This window comes from Engystomops pustulosus, chromosome 3 (genome assembly GCF_040894005.1).
Source record: "Engystomops pustulosus chromosome 3, aEngPut4.maternal, whole genome shotgun sequence".
NCBI classification, from domain to species: Eukaryota; Metazoa; Chordata; class Amphibia; order Anura; family Leptodactylidae; genus Engystomops; species Engystomops pustulosus.
Window position 1 is genome coordinate 110,848,636 of NC_092413.1, and position 19,619 is coordinate 110,868,254.

At 43.5% G+C, this 19,619-nt stretch overlaps 1 protein-coding gene across 4 annotated transcripts in view; it reads right to left on the reverse strand.

Moving 5' to 3' along the window:
* The window catches only part of CEP57L1 (centrosomal protein 57 like 1), a 90,246-nt gene that overhangs the window by 22,454 nt on the left and 48,173 nt on the right, over window positions 1-19,619 (reverse strand). Inside the window, exon 1 of one of the 4 annotated variants that reach the window (XM_072141832.1) lies at window positions 15,031-15,173. The exons of the other annotated variants lie outside the window; for them this stretch is intronic. The gene's annotated coding sequence lies outside the window, so the exon portion shown is untranslated. Of the gene's footprint in view, window positions 1-15,030; window positions 15,174-19,619 lie in introns of those variants that run through there. 4 annotated transcript variants of the gene reach the window in all.

Sequence of the window (19,619 nt, forward strand, 5' to 3'; positions counted from 1 at the left end):
CATCAATTTATTTTTCCCTGTTACCGTTTCTATATATATATATATATTTTTTTTTTTTATATATATATAATTTTTAATGTATAAATTTAGTAATTTATTAATTTATCAATTTATGAATCTATTTACTTACATCAACTACTATTTTATGTACTTTTACGAAATTCATTGTATTTTTTGTTTATATACATTATCTTAATTTCGGCATGAGTAAGCATTTTCATATTTTTATATGATCTTACACATAAACATTGCTTTAATGTACAATTTTATTTAGTATCTACCACGGACCTGATGAAGGGGGTAGACCTCCCCCGAAACGTGTAGTCCCTTTATCATACAAATAAACTAAACCTTGAACACTACAACCTGTGTCAGACCTATTTGGGCAGCGCGTCTTATACAAACCCGGGTTTTTCTAAACTCCATACCTATGTGACTCCCTATCCGGCACAATCCTGTACCGGACTCCGGGAAGACGCAGCACACCCTACCAACAAGCATCGAAGATTAAGACGGTACAACAAATATCTGCTCTAAACGCATAAGACACAAGGTGTCTTCTGGTGAGCAGAGATCTTTGTTATCTCATCACATTCTTAAATTACCTATTGCACTAGGGGCGCCACCTGTGTCTCCTATTTTTCAGGTTAAACCGGCCTCTCCTGGGGATCCGGTTGGAGACCCTCTAGAGGGAATTTCTCCATTTTTTCTCACACTAGTAGAAGAACAACCCATAATATTACAGTGAGCGAAAACCACTCACTCACTAAAATCATGACTGACTTATTCCTGTCCCTAGAAGATGAATGCAAGAAGGAAATACAGCATTGATATCACCTTCCTTAACATATATTTGGAAGAAGGTATCACACCATGTGGACTTAGAATGCCCTTCAAGTCTCCCCTTCCAGATGACATCCCGTTCTAAAAAAACTGGGAATCCTATATGGAATCCTGTTCAAAAGGCATGCTAGAAAGAATCATTGAAAAAAGATCCGCCATTACTAAACAAACAGACCATTCCATAAACACAATCAAACAGTCCTTAGATAAATACACAACCCACTCAAAATTCTCAGAACTAAATATCTCCATTTCCAATAGGCTTAGATCACTTGAATATGCCCTTATCTCAAAAAAAAAAACAAAAAAAACCTCAAACGTGACAGGGACGAATACTCCAATAATGCACATAGGTTCTGGGAAACCAAACAGGATCAGATCAACCCACCCACTACTATCCACCATACCACACCAACAACCCGAGACACATTTAACAAACAACAACAGCAACCCACAAAACACATCCCTCCTCTCCCCTCCCAGAGAGAAATACAGTCTCTAAAAAAAAAAAAAACCCCACCTCTTCCTAAAAAAGAATGAGTATATATTAATAAAAACTACAAAAAAAACCCTGAAATAAGGAACAATCAGAATTGCAGATCCTGTAATAACCCCGATCCAAACAGTCCCAAGATGACCACAAATACATGCCCCATCAAAGGCAGAAGAAACAGTGAAACACCCCCCATATTACAAATGACACCCAAAGGGGACAATAACACTGAAGAACACACACCAATCAACCCATCACAACTTTCAATATATGACGAATTAGATATGCCAACCAACAAACATTCTCCCCCTCCCATATACAATGAGGAGAAGGAAACACCATCCGATGCCACACAGATCACAGTAATCTCACCAAACACAGAAAGAAGGGACAGCAATACCCTCACTTCCGCCGACTCCATCAACTCCCTCTCTTATTTAGAGTTACCCCACACCCTGAGAGACTCACCACGAATAGCAACAGGGACAGACACACTCATAATGCCAATACAGAGCCAAAAAGCGATCTTCGCAATATTCACCCCAATTACAACCAGAACCAAAAGAAAAGAAAGACCAGAGGAAAAAGGGGAGGAACACACCACGGTCAAAAACAAAAAGAGATTCTAACCGCTAAACCCAAAGAACAGAAAATCAGAATTTTTAACCTGTCCACCCACGAACTCACAACACAAGAAACAGACCTTCTGCATAAGGGCCTCTCTTTCTGCCCATCCTCCAGGTCAGACGAATTTAATCTATTTCTTGACCTGAACCATTTCATAACTACCATTGATCCATACACCCACACCGATCTCAAACCCCGGTCAGACTTTAACCCCACACATAATCGAGGCCCCCATATCGAAACTTTCTACACGTCAGTTTCCACTACCTTTAGAACATTAGACCGGTCTAAACAAAAAACCACCCACCACAACCTCAAACCCGGGGAAAGAAGAGCTCTGAAAGCACTCATGCAAAACCCCACAATAGTAACAAAGCCAGCAGACGGGGGGGAGGGGCAGTCATCCTAGACAAAGTAGACTATATCTCAGAAAGCCAACAAATATTATCAGATACCAAATACTATCAAAAGCTGACCCATGATCCGAAATGAGAACACCTCAACCTCCTGTCAAAATTAATTAACCAAGCATCTGGACAAGGCATTCTAACAAAGAAAGAAAAAAAGTACATTATCCCAAGAAACCCACGTACAACGCTCTTTTACCATTTACCTAAAATCCACAAAAATCCAATTAAACCACCCGGGCCGCCCAATAATATCAGGAATCAACTCAGTCACATCAAATCTCTCCGAATACATAGACATTCTATTACAAAAATTCGTCCAGACCCTCCCCACTTACCTCAGAGACTCGGCACAACTTATCATTGAACTTGATGATATACAGTGGCAACCAGACTTCATCCTCATTACGATGGATGTTTTTTCGCTATACACAAACATCTCACACACCTTGGGCATCGAAGCAATAAAACAGACTCTCCTTACAGATCCAACATTACCCCCAGCACAGATTGATTTCATCTTGGACAGCATCAAATTCATTTTGGAACAGAACACCTTCATATTCCAAAAGAATATTTATTCACAGATCAAGGGGACAGCTATGGGGACAAGATTTGCACCCAGTTATGCAAATATATTCATGGGCCGCTTCGAACAAACTTACATTACAGGCAACACCAACTACAGTCACCAGATCCAGTTCTTTAAAAGATACATAGACGATCTTTTTATCATCTGGAAGGGCACAGAGGCCCAAGCCATAAGCTTTGTCACAGAGATCAACCAGAACTCCTGGGGAATCGAATTAACAGCCAACACATCTCGTACTCAAATTGAATTTTTGGACCTCCTAATCCAAGCTGATGAACAAAACTCTCACCTGCCAGCAAAACTTTCTTTAAGAGTGTAGACGTAAACAGTTTTTTAGATTTTTCTAGCTCACACTACAAAAAATGGCTACAGAATGTACCATATGGCCAATACAAAAGAATTCGCCGCAACTGTACTGATCACAAAACCTTTCAGGCACAATCTAAAATCCTCAGAGATTGATTCACCGAAACGGGCTATCCACCACAGTTACTAAAAAACGCTTATCAAAAAGTCAACCGACCTACACAAAAAGACTGCTTGATATCTTCCATAAAGAAAGGACAATCCCCCTCATACAAGTCCAACTTCACCACCTACACTGCGGATCACAACCTCATTAGATACACCCTTGAACAAAACTGGAACATCCTCAAAAAAGATCCACACATTTCAGAATTACTCCCACCCAAACCACACCTCACTTTCAGAAGGGCCCCTACTCTTAAAAACATCCTAGCCCCCACAAGACTTTGAATAGAAAAGAAGAAACCCACTCTCTCCCTTTTCCCAGAATTAAAAGGATGCTACAAATGCAATAAAGAAAGACGTAAGACTTGTGACATCCTGTGTAACAGAACGAAAAACTTCAAGGCTTTGTCCACTGGAGAATCATTTAAGATTAATTAATTCATCAACTGCGGCTCAGACTACGTCATCCATGTCCTCGAATGCCCATGCTCCATGCAATACGTAGGATGCACCATCCAGAATCTGAGAGAACGCATGAATACGCATCGGAGCAAAATTAGCTCTGGCTATCCCCTACACAGCGTGTCCCGCCATTTCGCATCTCATCACAGCAAAGACCCATCCTTATTGAAATTGACTCCTATAGAACAAATTCCAGCCTCACATCCTGATCGGTTCAACCAACTAGCCCGCAGGGAAAATTTTGGGATTTTTAAATCAAATACCCTGACCCCCAGTGGCCTGAATGAACTTATTGAACGCATCTGAATCAGTAAGAACAATGCCATTCCGGAGTATTCACGTACCTCTTGTACCTCGTGTCTGATGAATAAAGTTATGTCTTTTCCGCCATGTTACCCACATCTAATCTTTCATCTTTTTTTCCCCCACATGCCAGTATTGCCAACAGCATCAACATTAATTCCCAATTCATACTAGCACTATATTATAAGTGATAGAAGCAGCTGCTCTGCTGTATCCCTGGTCGTGCGCCTAATTGATCCTCTTATCCGCTCCTTCAATACCACGGCAGCGATCCAAATGCCCACTGTGCATGCGCGTAGTTTCTTTTTCACTCCAGCGCACATAAAGAGCTCCCGATCAGAGGGGACGCTCATTTTGCGCCAGATCCCAGCAGACAACCATCATCCTCGGACCAAGTAAGTCTCTACCCACCTCTGCAACCCTATTCTTTGGCATATGAGGAGTTATACATGTTCAAATCCCCTTTACACTTCCACAGCCGTCCTTTACCTACTTTGGGATTTACACCCAACCTAGTTTATCATCTTGGCACATAAGGTAATTCTCCACTTATTATATTATAATTTACTATTTTATTTCCCTCACCACTCTTCATCTACAGTTATATTATCATATCAAATAATTTCCTTTGTAACTGTTTCTTGTCTCATCAACTCATCAATTTATTTTTCCCTGTTACTGTTTCTATATATATTTTTTTATTTAATTTTTTTATATATAATTTTTAATGTATAAATTTAGTAATTTATTAATTTATCAATTTATGAATCTATTTACTTACATCAACTACTATTTTATGTACTTTTTACGAAATTCATTGTATTTTTTGTTTATATATATTATCTTAATTTTGGCATGAGTAAGCATTTTCATATTTTTATATGATCTTACACATAAACATTATTTTAATGTACAATTTTATTTAGTATCTACCACGGACCTGATGAAGGGGGTAGACCTCCCCCGAAACGCGTAGTCCCTTTATCATACAAATAAACTAAACTTTGAACACTACAACTGGTGTCGGACCTATTTGGGCAGTGCGTCTTATACAAACCCGGGTTTTTCTAAACTCCATTCCTATGTGACTGCAGAAAAAAAGCAGGGTTTCTCTTTGTATAATAATTGTCGGCCAAGTGTGTCCATGGATATCAGAAGATGCTGCGGCCACAAACTAATGCCTCAAACAAATCCTGTGCCATACTATCTTCGAATCTGTGCATGGCCCTACCATTTAGGACCAGCTAAGAATAACATTTCTGGTGACAGGTTCCCTTTAAATGTAGCGAGGTAGGTAAGGTGGATTCTTAAATTATTTTGATTTACCAATCAAAACTTCCTGGGCATGTTTCACAATTATAAATGGCGTACTTTGTATTTACCCTTTTGGATCACGCCCAATATCTTTTTTGGGTCCTTCCCAAGCGACAATTAAATTAGATATATCATTCAGCTTTTTGAACTTTCTAGAATTAGGCCGTTCTGCTGGTATCTATAGGTAACAGCAGACAAACTGATTTTGGAAACTGTGGCAATGTGTGGTACAGAGTTGCCACTCTTGTGTAGGTCAGATTGGTGTAGGTCTGCACTTGGGTTCTCTCTGCAGGCTCTTTGCCAGTCACGTTGGTGTGGCAACGTTGTTTAGAAGTTTTACCTGGTATTGGAGCCGAGTCCTACAACGTACATTTCCAAAGTGTCTGCTGTACGTTAGCATGTTTTTTTTTTTTTTTTAAAGGGAACCAGTCACCAGGGACCTCATTATCACTAAAGGCAGGTTGCAGAAGCCCATCACACCTGCATTGCAAATATAACCTTCTCCCTTTTCTAAGAATTTGCATTACAATATAATTGTGTGTTATAACTTACCTTACGCCCTGACATTTCCTCTCTCAATTCACAGGGGTTAGGCTTTGGTTTGGATGCATTTCAAAAAACAACATGTGACATGTCTGTGCTGAAGGCTCCTCAGCTATTGGCTCCCACCTTTGTGCTCCTGTACAGCTCCTCCCTCTCCCACTGATGTCAGCTCACCAGGCTGTGAGCTCTCGAATAAAAATATTATTTTTATTATTTGGGTCGCTACAATTACATAGATACCTAATACCTAATTTATATGCGAGAAGAGTTGTTCTTAGTGGTATTATTTTAAAGTGCATAACGTTTTAAAATAACTTTTAGAACATTTTATTAAGAGTATTCATTAAAAATCATCTTTTTTTGGAACATGTTTTTTTTTCCCACTGGGTTCTATGTGCATGTCCAGTAAGGATTCTATTTTATTATACAGATTGTTATGGATGCATCAATACCAAATATGTGTTTCTTGTGTATTTGCGGATTTTATGCTTTACTAAGTGTTTGCATGGGAATGTGTTATATTAGGGGCTTATATTTTTAAAATTATTTATTTATTTTAATGTTGTAAACTTTTTTTTACTTTATACTAACTTGAACTTGAACCAGCAATGCTCTGATCAATACACTGCTCTACAAAACAAATTCATTTTAGAGCAGTGTACTGAAAACTGTGCAAAGGGTTAATACTCGCAATAGGAGTCGGCTCAGATCGCGGGTGCTAGAGTGTGGTGTCAAATGCAATATGCAGCTGACACCCACAGCTTCTGGCGCCGGCTTCATTCGTGAGCTGGTGCCAGAAGCTGGCCGTAATATATTATTATTAAAAAAAAAAAAAAAGTGGACTGCACCCTGAAACAAGTGGTGTCAGCTTATCATTAGGAGTGCCAAGAATTGGACCCCACTGTTTTCATGACCTATCCTAAAGGAGAGGCCACAAAAATAGTTCCATGAGCTTTATTCCTTACATGCTGATAATTGGACATTTCCCAGGATTCATTTACTACACAATGCTATCAATGCCAACAGGCCTGTTCGTTCTGTTTTAATGGGAAGCAATCCAGTTTTTTTCTGAAATTGTAGTACTTATAAGTGCCAGTTCTTGTAGGAGTTTTTTCCACAGCCCTAGAGTAAATGTCACAGAAAAAAAAAACAAACACAGATTCATATACAGAATTGCCAAACTGGGCGCTAAACCACCTTTCAATAAGCAAAAGCAGTTTTTATTGAGAGATACACCTGAGGTACAATTTGAGGTACAAAACCCAGCAATTTCACTGACAAATTAAATCCGAAAAAAACCCAACATTGACAGAGCAGTTGCAGAAAAACCATCAGAAATCCAGCCAAAAACACTTGGTGGCACACGTGGCATTTTGAACCCGTTTATGGGCCGTTATTAAGCAGTCTGTTGAAAAACGCATGCATTTTTTGACAGTTTTTCCCAATTGAAAACTGACAAAAAAGGTCAAAAAACGGATGCATTTTCAAAAACACATGCGGTATTTAACGGACTGCTTAAAAACGGCCCCAAAATGCCACGTGTGCCGCCGGTCTTAGGGTACATTCACATGTTCAGTTTTTCCGATGCAGTTTTTAAAGCCAAAGAAAGTGTTGATCATAATGAGTGAGCACATACAACTGAGAGGTGCTCTTCCTCTTTTTTTCACTCCACTCCTGGTTTGGACATCAAAAACCGCATCTGAAAAACTGAACGTTTGAAAGCACCCTTATACATCCACCCCGTGTGTACGCATCAGTTGTCCCAGGATTCCATCACATGGGGAATTCAAAGCTGTGGAAAGGAGAGTTGCTCTAAATTCACTGTGTTAGGGTGCTCTGACGTGTTCAACCACTTGAATTGCATTATGAAATGCAATGCAACAATGTTAACGTATTTGACGCATTCCACTGGCATCAGTCTTGATTACATGCTAAGGTTACATTGCGTTTTAGCAGATGCAGTGGAAACGCAATGTAACCTTAGCATGCACGTCATGAAAAGAAAAGTAGAGTGGCACTCACCGGGGTAAAAGCGAAAAACTTTATTCGGGAAACAAATCCAGGGCAGGGGGGATGCACGCCACGGCTAGGCGATGGGCCGTTTCGCACACTAAGCGCTTTCTCAAGCCTCAGACAACGCGAGAACTCAGGGCTGATGTCATATATCCGCTCCGAGGACGCGTTGTCTTTGCAACGATAAACAATACAATTTTGACACAGTGCAGCGCAAGTATAAATCAAAAACAATACAATACAATGCAGTAAGTAAAAGCACAGATATAATCAGGATGGACTTCCTCAGAGAAAGACGCTGAGGTCATTTCTGTCATTAAGTCCCATGTTCCCCAAAGCATTGTATCTCAGTATAAATCTGGCTTCCAGGCGTAACAAATTTTTTGATCGATCTCGTCCACGGCGGTCGATCTCTACCTTGGCAAGACCAGCAAACCTTAACACTTCGGGATTGCCATTATGGCTTTCTCTGATATGGTTAATGAGGCGGGGACACCCTTTTCCAGTGTGTGTCTATCAGTGGGAGTATCCCGTGTTCGGGTAAGGGCTTTTTCTAAAAGTGGAATAGATTAACCCCGATGTGCTAGTCTTTGCTTTCGTTCAGCCGCCTGTGTTTCGAAGTTAACCATTTCACTATTGAGTCTTTTCAGACGGAGAAATTGGCTAAAAGGTAAGCCTTCTTTTGTGTGATGTGGGTGAAAACTATGGTAATGAAGGAGGGCGTTCGTAGCTGTGGGTTTTCTATATGCAGAGGTTATCAACTGGTTGTCCCTGACTTCTATTCTCTGGTCCAAGAAATCAAGACTTTTGCTCCCATTGTATTATGGTTATTAAGGAACAACACAAACTCAAAAAACTCCGCTTCAGTACCTCCCCAAACTACAAAAATGTCGTTTTGTGATAATGTGTTTTGTAAAGGGGTTGTCAGTGGTGAAGATGTATCTGTTTTCGAATACAGCTAGAAAGATGTTTGCGAAGGTGCAGGCAACCGGTGTGCCCATGGCTGTTCCGGTGTTTTGCACAAACCGTCGACCATCAAACATAAAGGCATTATGCCTAAGAATAATATCTAAACCTTCACAGACAAACTGTGTGTAATCCTCATTTTGCTGAATGTCGGTTAATACCGAGCGCACACATTCCACGCCCTGATCTTGAGGGATACGGGTGTATAAGCTCTCGACATCTATTGAGGCTAAGTTATAGTTCTCCTGCCAACTGACTGTATCAAGCGCTGTAAGGAAGGCATTCGTGTCCTTTGGATATGAGGGAATATCTTTCAAAAGAGGGCGTAGAAGCCAGTCAATGTATTTTGCCAGGGGTTCGGATACAGACCCTATCCCCGCAGATGCAGTGGAAACACAATGTAACCTTAGCATGTAAGGCTGAAGCCAGTGGAATACGTCAAAAACGCAACGCACAACGCGACGCAACACATCGTGTGTATGCGCCCTGAAGTCACACGTACCACTAGAGCTGCATTTACAAACTCAGCGCTAGCATACGGGGACGGGCATCTGCCCGATTGCAATGCGATCGGTAACCAGAACCTGGTGTCTTGCATTAAAACTATGCGAGACACCTGGTTATGGATACTGATCACTTGCATTTCCATGTAAGCGCATATGCGATAGGGACGAAGCTTGTCCCCATACGCTAGTGCTGCATTTGTAAACTCAGCGCTAGTGGTACGTGTGACCGCACCCTAAGGGAAACAAGAATTCTGTGCATTGATGAAGGGGATGTCAGCTTCCCCAAAAGATATCACTAGAAGATGCTGGATAAAGACTACTTTCTTTAAGTGTTTCTAATGTCTCAGTGAACAAAAATAACAAGATGGCGCCCGGCTGCCTGCTAAACTTGCTGACTCTTCACTAGCTAGTAGCCATGTGTTATGATTAGATAAATTGTGCGCCTGCCAGCAATGACTTAATAGCTAATATACATTATGTAACATATATGTTGAGATTTAACCAGTCAGAAGAAGACGTCAGTGTTAACCTATCAAATATATTAGACCCTTGTAGTAACCAGAGGTGTTATTTGGACAGCCAATCATGAGCTATTGTTTGAATGCAAGTTAATCAATTATGAGTTCAGTTCCCAGCACGTCGATCAGACCATGGCCCTTCTCACGTCCATGGTCACGGAAAAATGTGAATCCTGCCTATTATGCATAGTAGTCACACTAAGGTCTTCTGCACCCAGATCATTTAGAAAAATCTAGAAAGCATTTGGCCATGTAAGCTAACAGAGGAACTGAATGGCAAATAGGCTGTAGCCATTTGCCAAGTTCCCAATTACTGATTGTAACAAGACTAGGACAAGCACTATGTATCCAGGGGGAATTTAACCAGTGCAGTAAAAACAGCTCCACCCATCCACAATTTCTAATTTTATGGATGGAGTTTCCTTAGCTGAAGAACCACACGCAAGCTTTAACCCCTTAGCGCTCTGCGCCGTAGCTGTACTGCGCTGAGTCCCGCGAATAGCGTTAACATCCCAGGCTAACACCCGCAGTCGGAGTGGGCTTCCGGGGGTCTTTACCACGCCGTTTTCGGGGGGGCTGATCGCTGTTTTGGCACCTCTGGGGTCCGGTTATATAGGGGGTTTTTGATTCTAAATATGTAAAATTTAATTTCAAACAGTATTTATCCCCAAAATAGTCAATTCTGAAAATACGGAAAATCACTATTCGATTTGTAGGCCGCGTGACGTCAAAATAAATTATCCAAACATTTCAAAAATTATGAAAATGTAAAGAGGACAAATGGGAAATGTTATTCGGCAAGTTATTTAGGTGGTAAATTGATCTGCCTGAAAACGCGGTGATTTTGAATTTCGAAAATGGCAAATTTTTCTAAAAATTCATCATTTTTTTCCTTTTTTTGTAAATAAACTCAAAACTTATCAGCCAAAATTTACCACTAAAATGAAGTACAACATGTGGGGAAAAAACCAATCTCAGAATCGCTTTGATAAGTAAAAGTGTTCAAAAGTTATAACCATATAAAGAGACGCAGGTCAGAATCCAAAAAATGGGACTGAGCCTTAAGTTGTAAAATGGCTGCGTCCTTAAGGGGTTAAAGAGGACCTGTCACCAAAATTTTACCACCCTGACTAACAACGCGTGCTTTTAAAGGGTTACAAGTCCCCCCCCAATATGGCCTAAAATTAGCTGCCAGTGGGGCACTGTACCTTAATTACAACAATTTTTCTGATGTGCAATTAGCTTTTCTGACTGTGACTCTTTTCCTCTCCCAGGTGGCAGTGATTCACACCCCATTATATTGACTGACAGCTCTGTGTCACTTCAAATCCCTGCTCTGCCTCCTTGTTCTTAGGGATTGTCTGATAATAATCAAATACAGACATACAAAGAGCTATTTACTTATAGGAAATAGTGGGTCATTTTTTTTTTTTTTTTACACAGTGCCCTGTGTTACATTCATGTCATCTCATTTGACCATAGTGAGACCATGTATGTGGTCATATGAGACCATAGCAGCCTCCATGGAGGATGGAGAAAAGTAGAAGTCCATGGAAGCTGATGTGAATTCATGTGGTCAGATACAAACACAGGGTACAGTTTGGGAATGTTAAAAGGCTAAAGGACCTGCGATTATGTCAACCTGGTCACATGACCTGAACTGCTGAATAGTAAGGAGACATAAAGCATGGGGAGGAGTAGATGGGAGGGGCCGGTTGCGCAGGACAAGCCCCCTCTGATTCCAGGTAGTATAAGATAATAAGGCTCTATAGGAAACTGTCACTTACTGTATATGTGACAAGTTCCCTTTAAAGATGGCGATTAAAAAAGTTTCCCCCCCAAAAAAAAGTATTTCATAATGTAAAGGAAGGTTATTTTAAAAAAAAATCTTATAAATTTGGTATAGCTGAGCTGAGCAGGGTACGGTCACACATATGACTATGGTATCGGGGCGGGCCTTGGTCCGATAGCGTATGCATTTCTATGGACACGCATGCGATCGGTAACCAGAACATGGTGTCTTGCATTAAAACAAGGGAAGACACTGCATTCTGATTGCAGATCGCTTGAGTTTCCATAGAAAGGCATACATAATCAGGCCAAGGCCATCCCCGTACCCTAGCGCTGCATACCCATGCAGTACGTGTGACTGCACGCTCAGGTCCGAGGAAAGTCAGAAAATGTTCATTAAAAAAAAAAAGAAAAGAAAAAAAAAACAGATTTGCTTAGTTTTTATTTTTAATAAGCAGCACATATAGAGCTAATAAAAGTTCATCAGCAGGGAATATGAATTCCAAAATTGTGCTATTAAAAATACATTTGTGCCCCCCCAAAAATATAAAAGTTAGAGCTTTTTTAAGGAATTGACAAAAAAAAAAAAAATTGGCTGGGCATTGACGTGGAAAACATGCAAGGAGATAAGCGGTTAAACAAAATCACTGGAAAAATTGTACCAAGCAAGAAAAAAAACAAAAAAAAACATCTGACTTACTTGGAAAGGAGATTTACCTAATTGCATTGCCTGTTTTTTTTTTTTTTTTTTTTTTTTATATAATTGTATATAATTGTATTTTTATTATCATTTTTCAAAAAAATATAACAAAAAGGTTAACATGCACATATTTCACATTAAAGTTTTTAACAATAATACAACCGAAAGACAAGTCTTGTCCCAAAAAAATGTTGACAGCTTAAATTTCCCCATTTGCATACCAGAATGCAAAGCCTGACAGTGTAAGGTTTTCCTGGCATTTAAATAATTACCTAGGACGGCATCAACAATATGCCTAATCGATCTAGATGGGTTGGGGGGGGGGGGTACCAACAAAAGACAGTCATACAAACTCACCATGACAACAATCAACACTTGGGTAGAAACAAAAGGGATGACCAAGTCACTCTCGCTCTCCTGTCCGCTCCTCTATCCAGTAGCGGTCCCAACGTTCCCAAGTTTTGTCGAACAATGGGATACGATTATTCAGGGAGGCAGTCAGATATTCCATACTGCGAGTTTCCCTTACCCTGGAGAGTAGGTCCATACGGGAGGGGGGGGCTTGCCTTTTCCAGAATTGCGCTATCAGGCACCTTGCGGCTGTGAGTATGTGCAAGCTCAGTTTTGTGGCCGTCTTGGCCATGGGCTGAGGAGAGACATTCAGCAAGTAATATAGTGGGGAGAGTGGAATGTCCACCACTACGACCTCCCGGAGGAGAGTCTTTACCTCCTGCCAAAAAGGCTGCACCAATGGACACATCCAGAAGATGAGTTGAAGAGTTCCCCCAGTCGAGCCACATCGCCAGCAAGTGTCTGGCGTGTCTGGAAATAACCTGTGTAACAAGGATGGGGTATGATACCACTGTAACATCAGTTTGTACTGATTCTCCTTATGTGTAGCGCACAAGGAGGTTTTAGCCGCTCTATTCCAAATCAGTTGCCATGTGTCCTGAGATATTGGTCCCCCCACTATGCTCTCCCACTTGGCCATGTATGGATGTGCGATGGGTTCATCTGAGCTTGGGTGCAATAGTATCATGTAGATATCCGATATAAGGCCAGATGTGTGGACGGCAGTTTTGCAAATGTGCTCAAACGTAGTGGGTGCCGAAACCGTCTCCGTACTGTCCAGAGACTGCAAGAAGTGCCTGATTCGGATGTAGTGGAAATTGGCCGTATGCGGGCGGTGGAATTTATCCTGTAAGGTGGCAAAAGGCAATATCTTCCTGTCTCGGTAGTCCACAATGTCTGCGAATCTAAACAGTCCCTTCTCATGCCAGGGTTTAATTTCCTGCCCAACCCCGGCCTGCTGCATAAGGGGGGTGTGTAAGAAAGATTGCATAGGAGAACAAATTGCATTGCTGTTAATATTTGCATTTACAAAAACACAATGTTGACAGAATGCAAAAGGTGTAGTCACACAGTGCATTCTCATAGCTGCTTAACCTTTTAAAAATAAAACATTTTTTATTCAAATCCGCCTCGGCCCGATCGCAGAAATGCATGTGATTGTTAACCAGGCCCCGGTGATTTGCATTTAAACAATACAAGAAAGCAGGTATGGTTACTGATCGCATGCATTTCCCTGGAATCACATATGCGATCTGGCAGAGGCCGCCCCCTGTGCACTAGCATTGCGTTATGAATGCAACGCTAGCAGAATATGTGACCAGGGCCTTTATCTGGAAATTTATACAATACATCTAAACTGTGGGAATGGGAAGCTAGAGCTGGTCAAATATGTTTATGTTAATCTAATTATTGCACCTTACCCCACTGAATTGTAGGTGGAACTGGAAAAGTCAGAAATTGTCTCACTTGTGTGAACTGGAAGACTGGAACAAATCCATGCACATGCAGTAAAAACAACCCCATTCAATACAACTATTTTTTTATTTCAAATCTGTATCGTTGGCCTAATATTACACATATCGCTTCCATGTGCAATCAGATGTAAAATGGCAATACCAAGTGCATATTGATGCCCATGGCGGACAGATACTTCTGTTCTCAGCCAGAAATGTGGGTGAAGTGGCAACTGCTGTAAGCACTTGTCCTGGCACTATATGCCAATTAAATGACTGGGCACCAGAAAACTCCCACATGGGAAAATATGGTCCTTGCACTTCATCATGAAATGAAAGCTCTGCACTGTCCAAGTGATGGAACATATACACTAACATAGTGCATCCCCCAGCCACAAAGCCTAAGCAATGATGATGCAGCTGATGAAATTACTGCTGCACCCTGCTGCGTGAATAGGGTCCATAGGTGGAAGGTGACAGTATATAAATGCCAACGCCATTATAACAGCTGTGTACCATGAATCATCGGGATTTATAAGCAGATGTATCAGCTGCTCTAATCCACCAATGAATGAAAACGTTACAGATGCGATGTGCATTACATACACCAGAAGCTGCTCAGCACTACACACCCGCCACCCTGTCCCACCGCATACTAGACCACCACAACACCTACCTGAGCTCCGGACCCTCTGATGTGCAACGGCTCTCAGTACACTGTATACAGAACGCAGGGGGCGGGGCCTGGGTAACCCAGCACACGACATCCCGCCCATCTACTGTCATTTGACAGTATTTAGAACGTTAACCAATGGAATTACTGCGCTAATCTGTACTCAACGGAAAACATGATACAAAGATGCTAATTGGGTAAAAGGACACATGGCCGTTTTGTGTCTGTGATGTCATTGGTGAGCCGGGAATAGAGCGAAGGTTTAATTGCTCAAGCGACAAGAACCTGTTGATTCTTATGGTATCATGTTATACGTAATCCATGGCGTTCCCCCGCACGGTGCTCTTTATCTGTTAGGTGGTACTGGGGTCACAGCAGTCTATAGGTGACACACCACTACACAGCTGCATGTTGTACATTATTACATGATTCTTACATTATTAGACCGCAGACACATCACCCTAAATGTGTGTGGTAAGCCAGCTGCACAAATCGTGCACATCACACAGTGGGAGAGCTCTGAAATAATAGTAATTCCTTGCCAACCACTAAGAATTGCGATTATTTACCCCTAAAAAAACCTTCATGCCAAGTGGGTGTGAATGTCCCCCATTAACGTTCCGCTATCGTCGCGTTCATTTTTTAATGGGCTTTTTTTCACACTTCAGTTTTTTCTACTGGTCCAATGTTGTCAGTGGACACAAAAAGAAAAGGTTCTGAGGGCGTGTTCACAGACATAAATGGAGCTACAGCCGTAGTACACAGCCATACATGGAGCTACAGCCACACATGGAGCTACAGCCGCAGTACACAGCCATACATGGAGCTACAGCCGCAGTACACAGCCATACATGGAGCTACAGCCACAGTACACAGCCACACATGGAGCTACAGCCGCAGTACACAGCCACACATGGAGCTACAGCCGCAGTACACAGCCATACATGGAGCTACAGCCGCAGTACACAGCCACACATGGAGCTACAGCCGCAGTACACAGCCATACATGGAGCTACAGCCGCAGTACACAGCCACACATGGAGCTACAGCCGCAGTACACAGCCACACATGGAGCTACAGCCGCAGTACACAGCCACACATGGAGCTACAGCCGCAGTACACAGCCACACATGGAGCTACAGCCGCAGTACACAGCCATACATGGAGCTACAGCCGCAGTACACAGCCACACATGGAGCTACAGCCGCAGTACACAGCCACACATGGAGCTACAGCCGCAGTACACAGCCACACATGGAGCTACAGCCGCAGTACACAGCCATACATGGAGCTACAGCCGCAGTACACAGCCATACATAGAGCTACAGCTGCAGTACACAGCCATACCTGGAGCGACAGCCGCAGTACACAGCCATACATGGAGCTTCAGGAGCAGTACACAGCCAGACATGGAGCTACAGCCGCAGTACACAGCCAGACATGGAGCTACAGCCGCAGTACACAGCCATACATGGAGCTACAGCCGCAGTATACAGCCATACATGGAGCTACAGCCACAGTACACAGCCATACATGAAGCTATAGCCGCAGTACACAGCCATACATGGAGCTACAGCTGCAGTACACAGCCACACATGGAGCTACAGTCGCGGTACACAGCCATACATGGAGCTACAGCCGCAGTACACAGCCACACATGGAGCTACAGCCGCAGTACACAGCCATACATGGAGCTACAGCCACAGTACACAGCCATACATGGAGCTACAGCCACACATGGAGCTACAGCCGCAGTACACAGCCATACATGGAGCTACAGCCGCAGTACACAGCCATACATGGAGCTACAGCCGCAGTACACAGCCATACATGGAGCTACAGCCTCAGTACACAGCCATACATGGGCTACAGCTGCAGTACACAGCCATACATGGAGCTACAGCCACACATGGAGCTACAGCCACAGTACACAGCCACACATGGAGCTACAGCCGCAGTACACAGCCACACATGGAGCTACAGCCGCAGTACACAGCCACACATGGAGCTACAGCCGCAGTACACAGCCACACATGGAGCTACAGCCGCAGTACACAGCCACACATGGAGCTACAGCCGCAGTACACAGCCATACATGGAGCTACAGCCGCAGTACACAGCCATACATGGAGCTACAGCCGCAGTACACAGCCACACATGGAGCTACAGCAGCAGTGCACAGCCATACATGGAGCTACAGCCGCAGTACACAGCCATACATGGGCTACAGCCGCAGTACACAGCCATACATGGAGCTACAGCCACAGTACACAGCCATATATGGAGCTACAGCCGCAGTACACAGCCATACATGGAGCTACAGCCGCAGTACACAGCCATACATGGAGCTACAGCCGCAGGACACAGCCATACATGGAGCTACAGCCGCAGTACACAGCCATACATGGGCAACAGCCGCAGTACACAGCCATACATGGAGCTACAGCCACACATGGAGCTACAGCCACAGTACACAGCCACACATGGAGCTACAGCCGCAGTACACAGCCACACATGGAGCTACAGCCGCAGTACACAGCCACACATGGAGCTACAGCCGCAGTACACAGCCACACATGGAGCTACAGCCGCAGTACACAGCCACACATGGAGCTACAGCCGCAGTACACAGCCATACATGGAGCTACAGCCGCAGTACACAGCCATACATGGAGCTACAGCCGCAGTACACAGCCATACATGGAGCTACAGCCGCAGTACACAGCCATACATGGAGCTACAGCCGCAGTACACAGCCATACATGGAGCTACAGCCGCAGTACACAGCCATACATGGAGCTACAGCCGCAGTACACAGCCATACATGGAGCTACAGCCGCAGTACACAGCCATACATGGAGCTACAGCCGCAGTACACAGCCATACATGGGCTACAGCCGCAGTACACAGCCATACATGGAGCTACAGCCGCAGTACACAGCCATACATGGAGCTACAGCCGCAGTACACAGCCATACATGGAGCTACAGCCGCAGTACACAGCCATACATGGAGCTACAGCCGCAGTACACAGCCATACATGGAGCTACAGCCGCAGTACACAGCCATACATGGAGCTACAGCCGCAGTACACAGCCATACATGGAGCTACAGCCGCAGTACACAGCCATACAGGGAGCTACAGCCGCAGTAAACAGCCATACATGGAGCTACAGCCGCAGTACACAGCCATACATGGAGCTACAGCCGCAGTACACAGCCATACATGGAGCTACAGCCGCAGTACACAGCCATACATGGAGCTACAGCCGCAGTACACAGCCATACATGGAGCTACAGCCGCAGTACAGTCATACATGGAGCTACAGCAGCAGTACACAACCATACATGGAGCTACAGCAGCAGTACACAACCATACATGGAGCTACAGCAGCAGTTCACAGCCATACATGGAGCTACAGTCGCAGTTCACTGTAATATAATAAGATGTTTTCCCAGAGATGATTGGACACAGTTAGGGTGCATTCACACTGCCATTGTGGGGAAGCATATTTGACTGCAACCTTGGCTGAATGCAACAGTTATATATGGACCTCGATTCTGGCTCTGTATCTAATGTTTGATAGAACGTGATTTACACTTCAATTAGGAGTAGTCTTTCTTATTACATGAAGGGTGCCCCCCCCCCCCCCCCAAATTTTCTCTGGTGGGCCCAAGGTACACCAGTCCTACACTGATTGTAACCTCAGTATGTGATCCCGATTCAAGCTTTTGGAATGCGTCAAAGAACTTAACACATCGTGTGAACGCGGCGTCGATTTGACCACTGATCAGTGAAAAAAAAACCCTGAAGTGTGTGTTTACATGTTCAGATTCTGCAGTTTGTTGAAGCCAAAATCAGGGTGTGTCTCGTATCATTGAGAGAAGCTGCACCTCCTCTTTTTTTCACCATTCCTAGTTTGGACATCAAAAGCTGCAGCTGAAAAAATGAACATGTGATTGCACCGTAAGGCAGGAAGAATAAACCAAACTATATGTGTCCATAAGCCAAAATAGGTTCAATTAAAAAAATCACTGATGTGAAAAAACCGACAATGTTAGTCCACCCTTATTTTGTGCACGATGCTGTGCACCAAATTAACCCCTTAGCGCTCTGCGCCGTAGGTGTACTGCGCTGAGTCCCGCGAATCGCGCTCAGCGCAGTACAGCTACTGCGCAGAGATGATGCCGGTTCAGCACTGGACAGCAGCCGAACCGGCATCGTTAGCCACGGGATTTCAGTGGTAATTTACCGCTGACATCTCCCGCTAACACCCGCGGTCAGAGTGGGCTCCGATCGCGGGTGTTTAACCCGTTAAATGCCGCGGTCAACGCGACCGCTGCATTTAACGTGCCTTCTGGGGGTCTTTACCCCACGATCGCCCCCCCCCGCACAGTTTTCGGGGGGGGGGGGGGTAGCGATCGCTGTTTTGGAACCCAGATCGGATCGGACCCCAGAGAAGCCTGGAGGGATTGCCTTTAAGATGGCGTCTGTGACGTCATCTTAAAGGCAAAGTGTCAGCCTATGCATCTGCATAGGCTGGCACTGCTAATACCCTGCAATACATTAGTATTGCAGAGTATTATCAAGA